Source organism: Oncorhynchus mykiss, chromosome 3, assembly GCF_057628025.1.
Source record: "Oncorhynchus mykiss isolate SJ-2025 chromosome 3, ASM5762802v1, whole genome shotgun sequence".
Classification (NCBI taxonomy): domain Eukaryota; kingdom Metazoa; phylum Chordata; class Actinopteri; order Salmoniformes; family Salmonidae; genus Oncorhynchus; species Oncorhynchus mykiss.
The window spans coordinates 43,943,846-43,953,049 of record NC_143024.1 but is presented as its reverse complement, the minus strand read 5'-3'; the positions used below and the strand labels follow the sequence as shown (position 1 = coordinate 43,953,049).

The window sequence follows — 9,204 nt, the reverse complement described above, 5'->3', positions numbered from 1 at the left end:
TGTGGCCATGACCATCCATTGCTGCCACTTTTTGGCTCCATCTTCGTGACTAAAATGCGACCACAACAAGGGTGTCACGGCTCTTTGTCCAATCATATGCATCATATGTGTTATCATGACTTGATGTACAGGTGGAATGTTAGACCATAACAAGACGGGAGAGCACGGAACAGCTCTGTGTAATGCATTTCCTCTTCTGTCCTCTGGAGGACAGCGTAAGTCTGATAATAACAAATTACATGGGTCTGCGATCATCTCCCCGTCGGTTTCCAAGATCCTTTGTGTGTATCCCACTGCCTTAACCCTTCCCTCTCCAAGAAAATGACCACTCCTGTCCTGACCACTCAAATGTCTCCTCAAAATATGATGTTACACTTTTGATTACGAAATGTAAATATCCTATGGAAATATGTGAGAGACAACTATAAATATTACAGTATATGTGAAAGAAAAATAAAGCATGAGCTCAAACACCTATGTCAAATTATTAGCTAAGTAATTAAATAATATGGTGTTCAGTGAATATTGAATAGTCAACCTATTTCAGAGTGGTATGGAGGGGATTTAGGCCAGGCCTGGGGACTTTTGGACTGGACTGACTCCTCTTGGCTCTTGGGACAGCCTTGCTGGACAAGCCAAGCACATTACAATGACTCAGCTCCCTGTGAAAGTGGGCCTGCTTGGACTCCTGACAAGTGGGCTATTTCTAGATTGGTCTTAGGTACAGAGAGTTAGTGTCAGTGCTGTTTCTCTGAAGCCCACACTGAAGAGCCCAGCCAGAGTGGGGTGAGCGACGGCTGGATGAGTGAGGCTCCAGACAGTCCGTTACACAGGGTCTGTGCTACTGAATGAACTGTCTCAATAGCAGCACCACCACACAAGCAGAAGTGCAGAGGCAGCCTAACCGCTCACAGAGCACAGCTTTGTTCAGTCATTCTGATGCTTTTGGCTGCATGGCCAAATCTAGGAGTTTTATAGTGATGGTTTGGATCCAAACAAAGACTTCAGAGAGACTGATGAGAGGACTGAGTGAGCTGAATGTTAGATTAGCCCAAAGAAAGAGAGAAGTTTGTCGGAAATTACTGAGGATATAGTCTGATTGCCATGACTTTATTGAGATCTGCTCTGAATGATGGCATACATGCAATCTGTTACTATTGAAACCATGGCCCTAAAATACATTATCCAAGAGACGATCAAATAGCTGTGCTTCATGGAGCTATAGTGATGAAACATCGGTTGAGAGGTACATTATCTGATCTCTCAAACGCTCAGTTTCTCTCCAAATCAGTAGGGCAGAAGGCAGAGAAGTGATCATTGGAAAACTGAGGTTATCAACAGAACATCTCATCTTTAAAACAAAGGGGAAAATATATTTACTGCTGTAACTTGTGATAGGGCTCCACTGAGGCCCCTGGCTAATAGCTTACACTCATCTTGGGGTTGACCCTCTCTCTGGTTCTATAAGTATCATTAACATCAGCCATAGATAATTATATCTCCGGGTGAGTTTCATTTCAGGATGGCTGGCTGCCCCTCTTCATAACCCCTCTATTACAGGAAACATCTGCATCAGCCATTCATTGTTGCTGTGTTATCCTTATCGCATAAGTCATTGTTTCTCTGAATCCTTATCAAATAAATACATCCTACTAATAAGGATTTTGTTTTTGATTCATGAATAAAGGTTGCCAATGGTCTTTCTTGTCCAGAACTAATTTGTCCCACAATTCCTGGCTGCAGCTCAGGAAACTGCTGTGGCAGCCATTTTGTAATTAAAAAGGTGTTCTCTACCAGAGACAGAAGAGGAAGCGAGACACCCCACTCGCTGGATTTTGTTGTTTTTTTCTGGTTCAATGAAGGTCAATGAACTAAGTAGACCAGACCCAGCTGCTATTGCGTTAGTGTCTCTGGGAGAAACACACAGTTGACCAGAACTGAACATTTTTTTTCAATGGTAAAAGGCTTGAGTGAACTCTCTTCATTTATCCACGATCTTTACTCTCTACTAAAGCACAAGGAAGACAACTCCACAGGACACCAATGGAAAATCTCAATTGCATAATCCTGGCGTAAAAAAAAGCTAACATGTTTCATTTCAGGTCGCAATTGTAAATGAGAACTTTTTCTAAACTTGCCTACCTGGTTAAATAAAGGTTAAATAAAAATGAAATAAATAAATAAATATGGAATTGTTTTAAGATGGTCATACCATGGATCATCTAGCTATTTGATTTAACACATTCCTAAATGACAGTCAAAAAATAAATCATATCATGTCCTATATCTAAGAGATATAAGAAAGCTCAGGAAAATTGTTATTTTTTTGGACACATATTTAACCCCTATTTTGTTCCTCCGTACTTCCATTCATTTGTGTGGGTTACCTTCAGACGAGTCCTGTGACACTTTATTTTTTTATTATTACATATATTTTAAATGTAACCTTTATTTAACTAGGCAAGTCAGTTAAGATCAAATTCTTATTTACAATGACGGCCTACCCTGGCCAAACCCGGACGACGCTGGGCCATTTGTACGCCGCCCTATGGGACTCCCAATCACGGCCTGATGTGATGCATCCAACTTTCCAAGCAAGTCATTTTTGGCTAGCCAAAGCAGTCAACCAGCTAGCTAGCTAGCTAGATGTTTAGCTTTCTAGCACATGCACTCATTTATTTGTAAACAATTAACAAGCTAGTTATCTAACACATGTTATTGTCAATCTGTCAACAGAGTAGCTAGCAAGCGACAAGATATGCCTAATAACAGTCTAAAAACCCCTTGAGGGCATATAAATCCGATGTGACCATTCAGACACAAGTTACATGGCCTGGAATCAGATTTGTATCTGACTTCAAACCACCTTTGTGGCTTGAAATAGCCGGTTCATGTGCCTTTAAGCTGTTCAGACTGCAGGAAAAATAACAGATTGTAATCTGAAATGCAAATAGGATTTGAGTTCTCAAACTGCCAATGTGAACAAGGCTTAATTGACCGCACCTTAAAGCGGATGTAGTAGTCAGCTTGTATTCCTGATTGCTGCCAAACTCTCCCTACACTGTGCATGTGAAATGTGTAACTAAATCAAGTCAATCGTGAGTTAAATAATCTATAATTTCTGTCAAATTAATTTGTAGTCTAACATAGTTGTTTCAAATGGCACATATTTTGACATTTATGCTGAAATGTTTGAATGAAGTATAGCCCTACTACGGTTCTTATAATAACTATTTTACATACATCAGCCTTATGGTATCTTATACTCCTGATAGATTGTTATTGTAAAGGTTTTCCTCCTCTTCGTCTGAAGAGGGGAGGCGAGAAGGATCGGAGGACCAACATGCGGCGTGGTAAGTGTCCATGGTTCTTTTAATAAGAAATACTCAACATGAACACAACTGATACAAAAACAATAAACGTGAAACGAACGAAACCCAAAACAGTACCGTGTGGTGAAAAACACAGACACGGAAACAAACACCCACAAACAAACAGTGAATCCCAGGCTACCTAAGTATGATTCTCAATCAGAGACAACTAATGACACCTGCCTCTGATTGAGAACCATACTAGGCCGAAACATAGAAATCCCCAAATCATAGAAAAACAAACATAGACTGCCCACCCCAACTCACTCCCTGACCATACTAAATAATGACAAAACAAAGGAAATAAAGGTCAGAACGTGACAGTCACCCCCCCAAAGGTGCGGACTCTGGCCGCAAAACCTTAACCTATAGGGGAGGGTCTGGGTGGGCGTCTGTCCGCTCTGGCGCGGGACGTGGACCCCACTTCACCACAGTCTTTCTCCGCCTCATTGTCCGCCTCCGTGGCCTCCTAAACACGCCGACCCTGCTAAATGGCCCCACTGGACTGAGGGGCAGCTCAGTACTGAGGGGCAGCTCCGGACTGAGGTGCAGCTCAGTACTGAGAGGTAGCTCCGGACCGAGGGGTAGCTCGGGACCGAAGGGCAGCTCGGGACTGAGGGGCAGCTCAGTACTGAGGGGTAGCTCCGGACTGAGGGGTAGCTCAGGACTGAAGGGCAGCTCCGGACTGGCTGACGACTCTGGCAGATCCTGGCTGACTGACGGCTCTGGCAGATCCTGGCTGACTGGTGGCTCTGGCAGATCCTGGCTGACTGGCGGCTCTGGCGGCTCCATGCTGACTTTGAGTGGGTCGCCACACAAAGGACGCTAAGGAGGTGGACAAAGACAATGATGGAGTGGGGTCCACGTCCAGCGCCAGAGCCGCCACCGCGGACAGATGCCCACCCAGACCCTCCCCTATAGGTTTAGGTTGTGCGGTCAGATTCCGGGGGGGTGGGGGGGGGGGTGGGGGTACTGTCACGTTCTGACCATAGTTCTTTTGTGTTTTGGGTGGGCATTCTATGTTGGATGTCTAGTTTGTCTGTTTCTGTGTTTGGCCTGATATGGTTCTCAATCAGAGGCAGGTGTTAGTCGTTGTCTTTGATTGGGAACCATATTTAGGTAGCCTGTTTTGTCATTGTGAGTTGTGGGTGATTGTCTATGTTAGTTGCTTGTGTCAGCACAGTGCTTATGATAGCCTCACGGTCGTTATTTGTTTATTGTTTTTGTACAGTTTACTTGGTGTTTTTTGTCATCTATTAAATGATGCATTCACACCACTCTGCGCTTTGGTCCGCTTCTTACGACGATCGTGACAGTTATTTCATTGAGTGTGGGAAAAGAGAACCTAGACAGTGAAAGTTGCAGCTGTCTGGTATGAACGTAAGATCAGCTAAATCACTGGCGTGCAATCTCCTGTATCTTTTTTGAGAAAGCTGTCACCACTAACAAAAATTGACATTCTCAATAAAGGCCTTATTTAGAGCTCTCTACACACATTTGCCACAGTACCATTTGAACTATAGAAGTTATCATCCGTAAAGAGGTGGGATTGTAATCCTCAGACCCTCTACAGACCCTCTACTGATAGGATCATTTGTCATATCATGAAGATTTTCATCGTTAGTCCGTTTTTTTATATTACTTAAATATCAGTAACTTTAAACTATAATTTTGGTGATTTTTAAACAGAAAAACCTCCAGTGATGGTCAAATAAAAACATTTCAGGAGGACTTTTACTTTTTTATTAGTTATATGATCATTTGACCTTAATGCCGCTAGCTTCACAATGCCAACCGCACCAATGTGTCGGAGGAAACACTGCGCACCTGGCAACCTTGGTTAGCGTGCACTGCTCCTGGCCCGCCACAGGAGTCACTGGTGCGCGATGAGACAAAGATATCCCTACCGGTCAACCCCTCCCTAACCCGGATGACGCTATGCCAATTGTGTGTCGCCCCACGGACCTCCCGGTCAAGGCCGGTTATGACAGAGCCTGGGCGCGAACCCAGAGTCTCTGGTGGCCACTGTGCCACCCGGGAAGCCCACCTTTTATGTTTTAAAGAAAACAGGTGGGGTATCCGTGCTTATAAACACTGGGTTGCTGCACAACTCCCTCTTTTCAAAGAGCGCTTCCTCGCACTAGCCGTAACAGAACCACCATGTTGGTGGATGCAAGGGCCGATCACTTCCGACACCAGTGTGATGAAACAGGCAGGGAGCGTGTACTCTGGCTAACACCTAATTGTAGAAGAGCTTCTGGCTTCTGAGTTTGGAATGGTTCTTTGTTGTTGTCTGCACAATGTGTCAATAATGAAGGGGTCTTTCTCACTCAAACACTCATACGCACAGCCACACACTGCCACACACAGCCACACACAGTCCCCGAGCACCGCCCCTCTTCCAACACAATGGTTGGATTTTCAAATACAGACAACGACAGGTCTCAACCCCCAATATTTGTAGTTGTTGTTGAGAGAACCAATCAACGAATTTTGGAGCGAATGCTGCATTAACAGCCTCCTTTACAGACCAGTGTGGTCACAGCTCTCCTTGCGCTCTGAGTCACATGGGTTGCATCAGCCAGGCTAGGAAGCGTGCTTGTCCACACTGGTATTTGAACCCCCAACCTTCTGGCCCGTAGCCCAGTGTGCCATTGACTGTGCCACAAAAGCCTGCTCATGTGGAAGAGTAGATCAAGCGGTTATATACACAGGGTCGCTACAATACTGTAGAAGTGGAAACAAAAATGACTGTACCTTTGGGCCAAACAGCGGTGCAAATCCTGCCTGTGGAAATGTAACATAATCGAGTTGTCCTCTTGTCAAGCAGAGGTGAGTCGGCCCAGTGACAAAAAAAAGTGTCCAAGTCTTTAGGAAGTCAGAGTCACGTCTGTGCACTGTTTATGACTGAGTTTGGATCATATCAATTGCAGTGAGTCAAACACAAGGTCAATCAACATGATGATAGTCAGACACAATGAAAGTCAACCCTGTCAGTGTCTGAGAGTTAGTGTGAGTGAAAATCAGCTGCGGTCTCGTTGGGTGTAGCCTAGCTCTCGCTCAACCAAAGTGGGCTTTGTCTTTGGTTCTCAGTTGAAGCATTAATGAAGGCACAGGAATGTTAACAACAGTCTCAACGCTCTGTCTACATGTAAATAATACTCGCTTGCGATAGGTTTTTGGCAACCTTTCGAATGTTATTTTCTTATGATCGAGAAAAACACATTTCATAAAACAAAAGGTACATTATTACACGCCCTTGAAACATGATTCGACACGGCCTTATTTCCATGTTACAGCTTGTTTACAGAAGAGAGAGATGACCACCTGTTCTAATTAGCTATCTAGCTCTCCAAACACCTGTGTATAACAGGTGAAGGACGCCAGGAAAGTGTTGTAACTGAGAAATACTGTCTGATATAAATGTGTTGAAACAGTGTACAGTAAGTGTATATTTTGTAGTTGTAAAATGATTTGGATGTGATATGAAAGGAGAAGGCTTTATGTTTCTACAACCATATTGCAACTGAGAATCGATTCAAGTTTTGATGGAGAATTTAGATGTTTTGGCTGCCAGAGCCAGTTTACCTCTAAACAAAACATATACATACGGTCCTTGGACGTGAAAAGAGTAGGCTAGCCTAGACTCCTTAAAGGACCTGTATGGTCAATCTGCGTCTGCAGTGGTCCAGCATTTACAGTGATACGGCATTTCCAGACGCCAGCACTTCGCGGAGCAGTGCAGAGCTGAAGTGATTTTGTGTTTCTACAGGACCTCATGCCCCCACCTACCATCAACCAATCATGTCAATGCTGAGCTATACGGTGCCCTGGGCATTGTTATAAACGGGTGAAAAAATGAATATATAAATTTGGCCTCTCCATACAAAGCCTCCGACCACAATTTCGGATCAATCATAAATTGTCTCTTCAAAGCCCAGTGCAGTCAAAAATGTGATTTTCCTTTGTCTTATATATATTTCCACAAAATGAGATTTGTAATAATACTGTGAAATTGTGAAAAATTTGATAATGCCTTTTTAGTGGAAGAGCTATTTGGAAATCCTGCCTGAAATTTCTGCCTGTTTTGGTGACATCGCCAGTCAGTAAATTAGTTAATAGACCAATAAGAAAGAGAGTTCCAAACCTCTCTGCCAATAACAGCTAGTTTTCCATTTCCCACACCCCACAGACAATCCTAGCAAAATTCTTGCTTGAGAAATTGTTCTTGGCTAAGAAGCTGTTTTTGTTTTTTGTTGGCCATTTTAATTGAAAACAATCACGGTAAGGTACATAATTGTTACTCAGAAATTAGTTGATATTGAGATAAAAATGGCTCCATTGGACCCTTTAACAGTAGATCTTGGGCTAGGTTGTAGCCTAGCACATTTTGTCCTGTTCGTTAGACAGAATGATTTGGGAAGTTTATTGCCAGTGTGTGATAGTGATGTATAATCTGGTTGGGCTGTGTGTTTAAAGGAGTGCTTTCTTGAGGAATAATTCAGAGCTCTCCAACACCTTGACAGCAAAATCATTTAGTCAGCAATACATTCTACATAATCTCCGGATGACTCAGTGGCACAAGACATCTGGCTTTGTCAAGAACTCCTATTACCCACAGAGCCTACGTATTCATCACTGCAGTGCAGTATGAGACTTCTCCCCTGTGTCTCAATTTCTCGATGAGAATACAGCCATGGATTCAGTGAAATGCTACTGCAGGCTTATGGTTTTCCCAGTTTAATACTGTACTTTATGTTCATTAAAAGGATGGCATGTTCACTAGATTTCTTCTCCATTTCACAGCTGTGCAGGGTGATATTATGATACTTGTGCTTGGGGGACCTAGTGGTTGATGCTTGTGGGCTCAGCTCTTGCAGCTACACTCTCTTCTGTATACTACTCTCACTTACCTCTGTTTCCATGGCAGAGGACCTGAGCACAGAAATAGGGAGAAATCAATCATTCCATTATGAATTGTTTCCACCCGAATCTTCTAAATCATAGCCTAACCCACAATAAATGTTTTTGGAATTAGAAAAATAAAAAGTAAGTATTATATGGGATAGTCATTTGCATGTAATAATTTCGAACATATAATCCCAGCCACGCAATAACAGGCATGCTACTGATGCTGAGGAAGATGATGATGGTAGTGACGAAGACAACTGGGCTATCACTCTATTAGATTAATCCGTATTTCAGGTTAGTCTTCTGATTTCAGAAACATGCGTCAAGAGCATCTCTCTAACCTCGACTGGGCTCTAGCTCTCCTCAGGACCAGGATAACTAATCGAACAACGAAGCACGGGCTCTGGGTTAAATTCACTGCATCAGATTCTCCCAGCAGACCCAGCCCGTGAAGGTACCGTCAATTGCTCCCGAGCGTGTCGTACCTCGCAATGAAGTCTAATCTTCTGCCTCCATCTCTAAATGATGAAAGGGGTATATATTTGTAATATTCTCTATCGGTTAACGTTTAAATCCAACAACAGACGCGGAAGGGGATGGTGAGTGAGAGCGAAGGAGACGTTCACATTCATAAATGCGCCGAGGGTACATAGTACCGTTAGAGGACTGCAGATTCTGCAATTCGGCTCGTCTCATACCCTGCCTCCTGAAAAGGAGTGGCTATTGAAACGTTACACATGCAAGCACGGTCGTTGACAGGGAGCAAGTGCATTTGTTTCGGTTGCAGCGAAGTTGTATGGACACCCGCATTCATGGCTATTTGACAGGAGCCCGTAAAGCAGCAAGCTGAACCAACATTGGCTACGGTAAGGCTATTTTGTCACTCACAACAACTACACAGTACTGTACTTTAATATTCAGT

General features: G+C 43.4%; 1 protein-coding gene across 1 annotated transcript in view; it reads left to right on the top strand.

Moving 5' to 3' along the window:
- Positions 1-8,493: 8,493 nt before the first annotated feature.
- Positions 8,494-9,204, top strand: part of LOC110518458 (plectin) — a 184,698-nt gene continuing 183,987 nt past the window's right edge. Inside the window, exon 1 of the mRNA XM_090229309.1 lies at positions 8,494-9,148. The gene's annotated coding sequence lies outside the window, so the exon portion shown is untranslated. The remainder of the gene's footprint in view (positions 9,149-9,204) is intronic.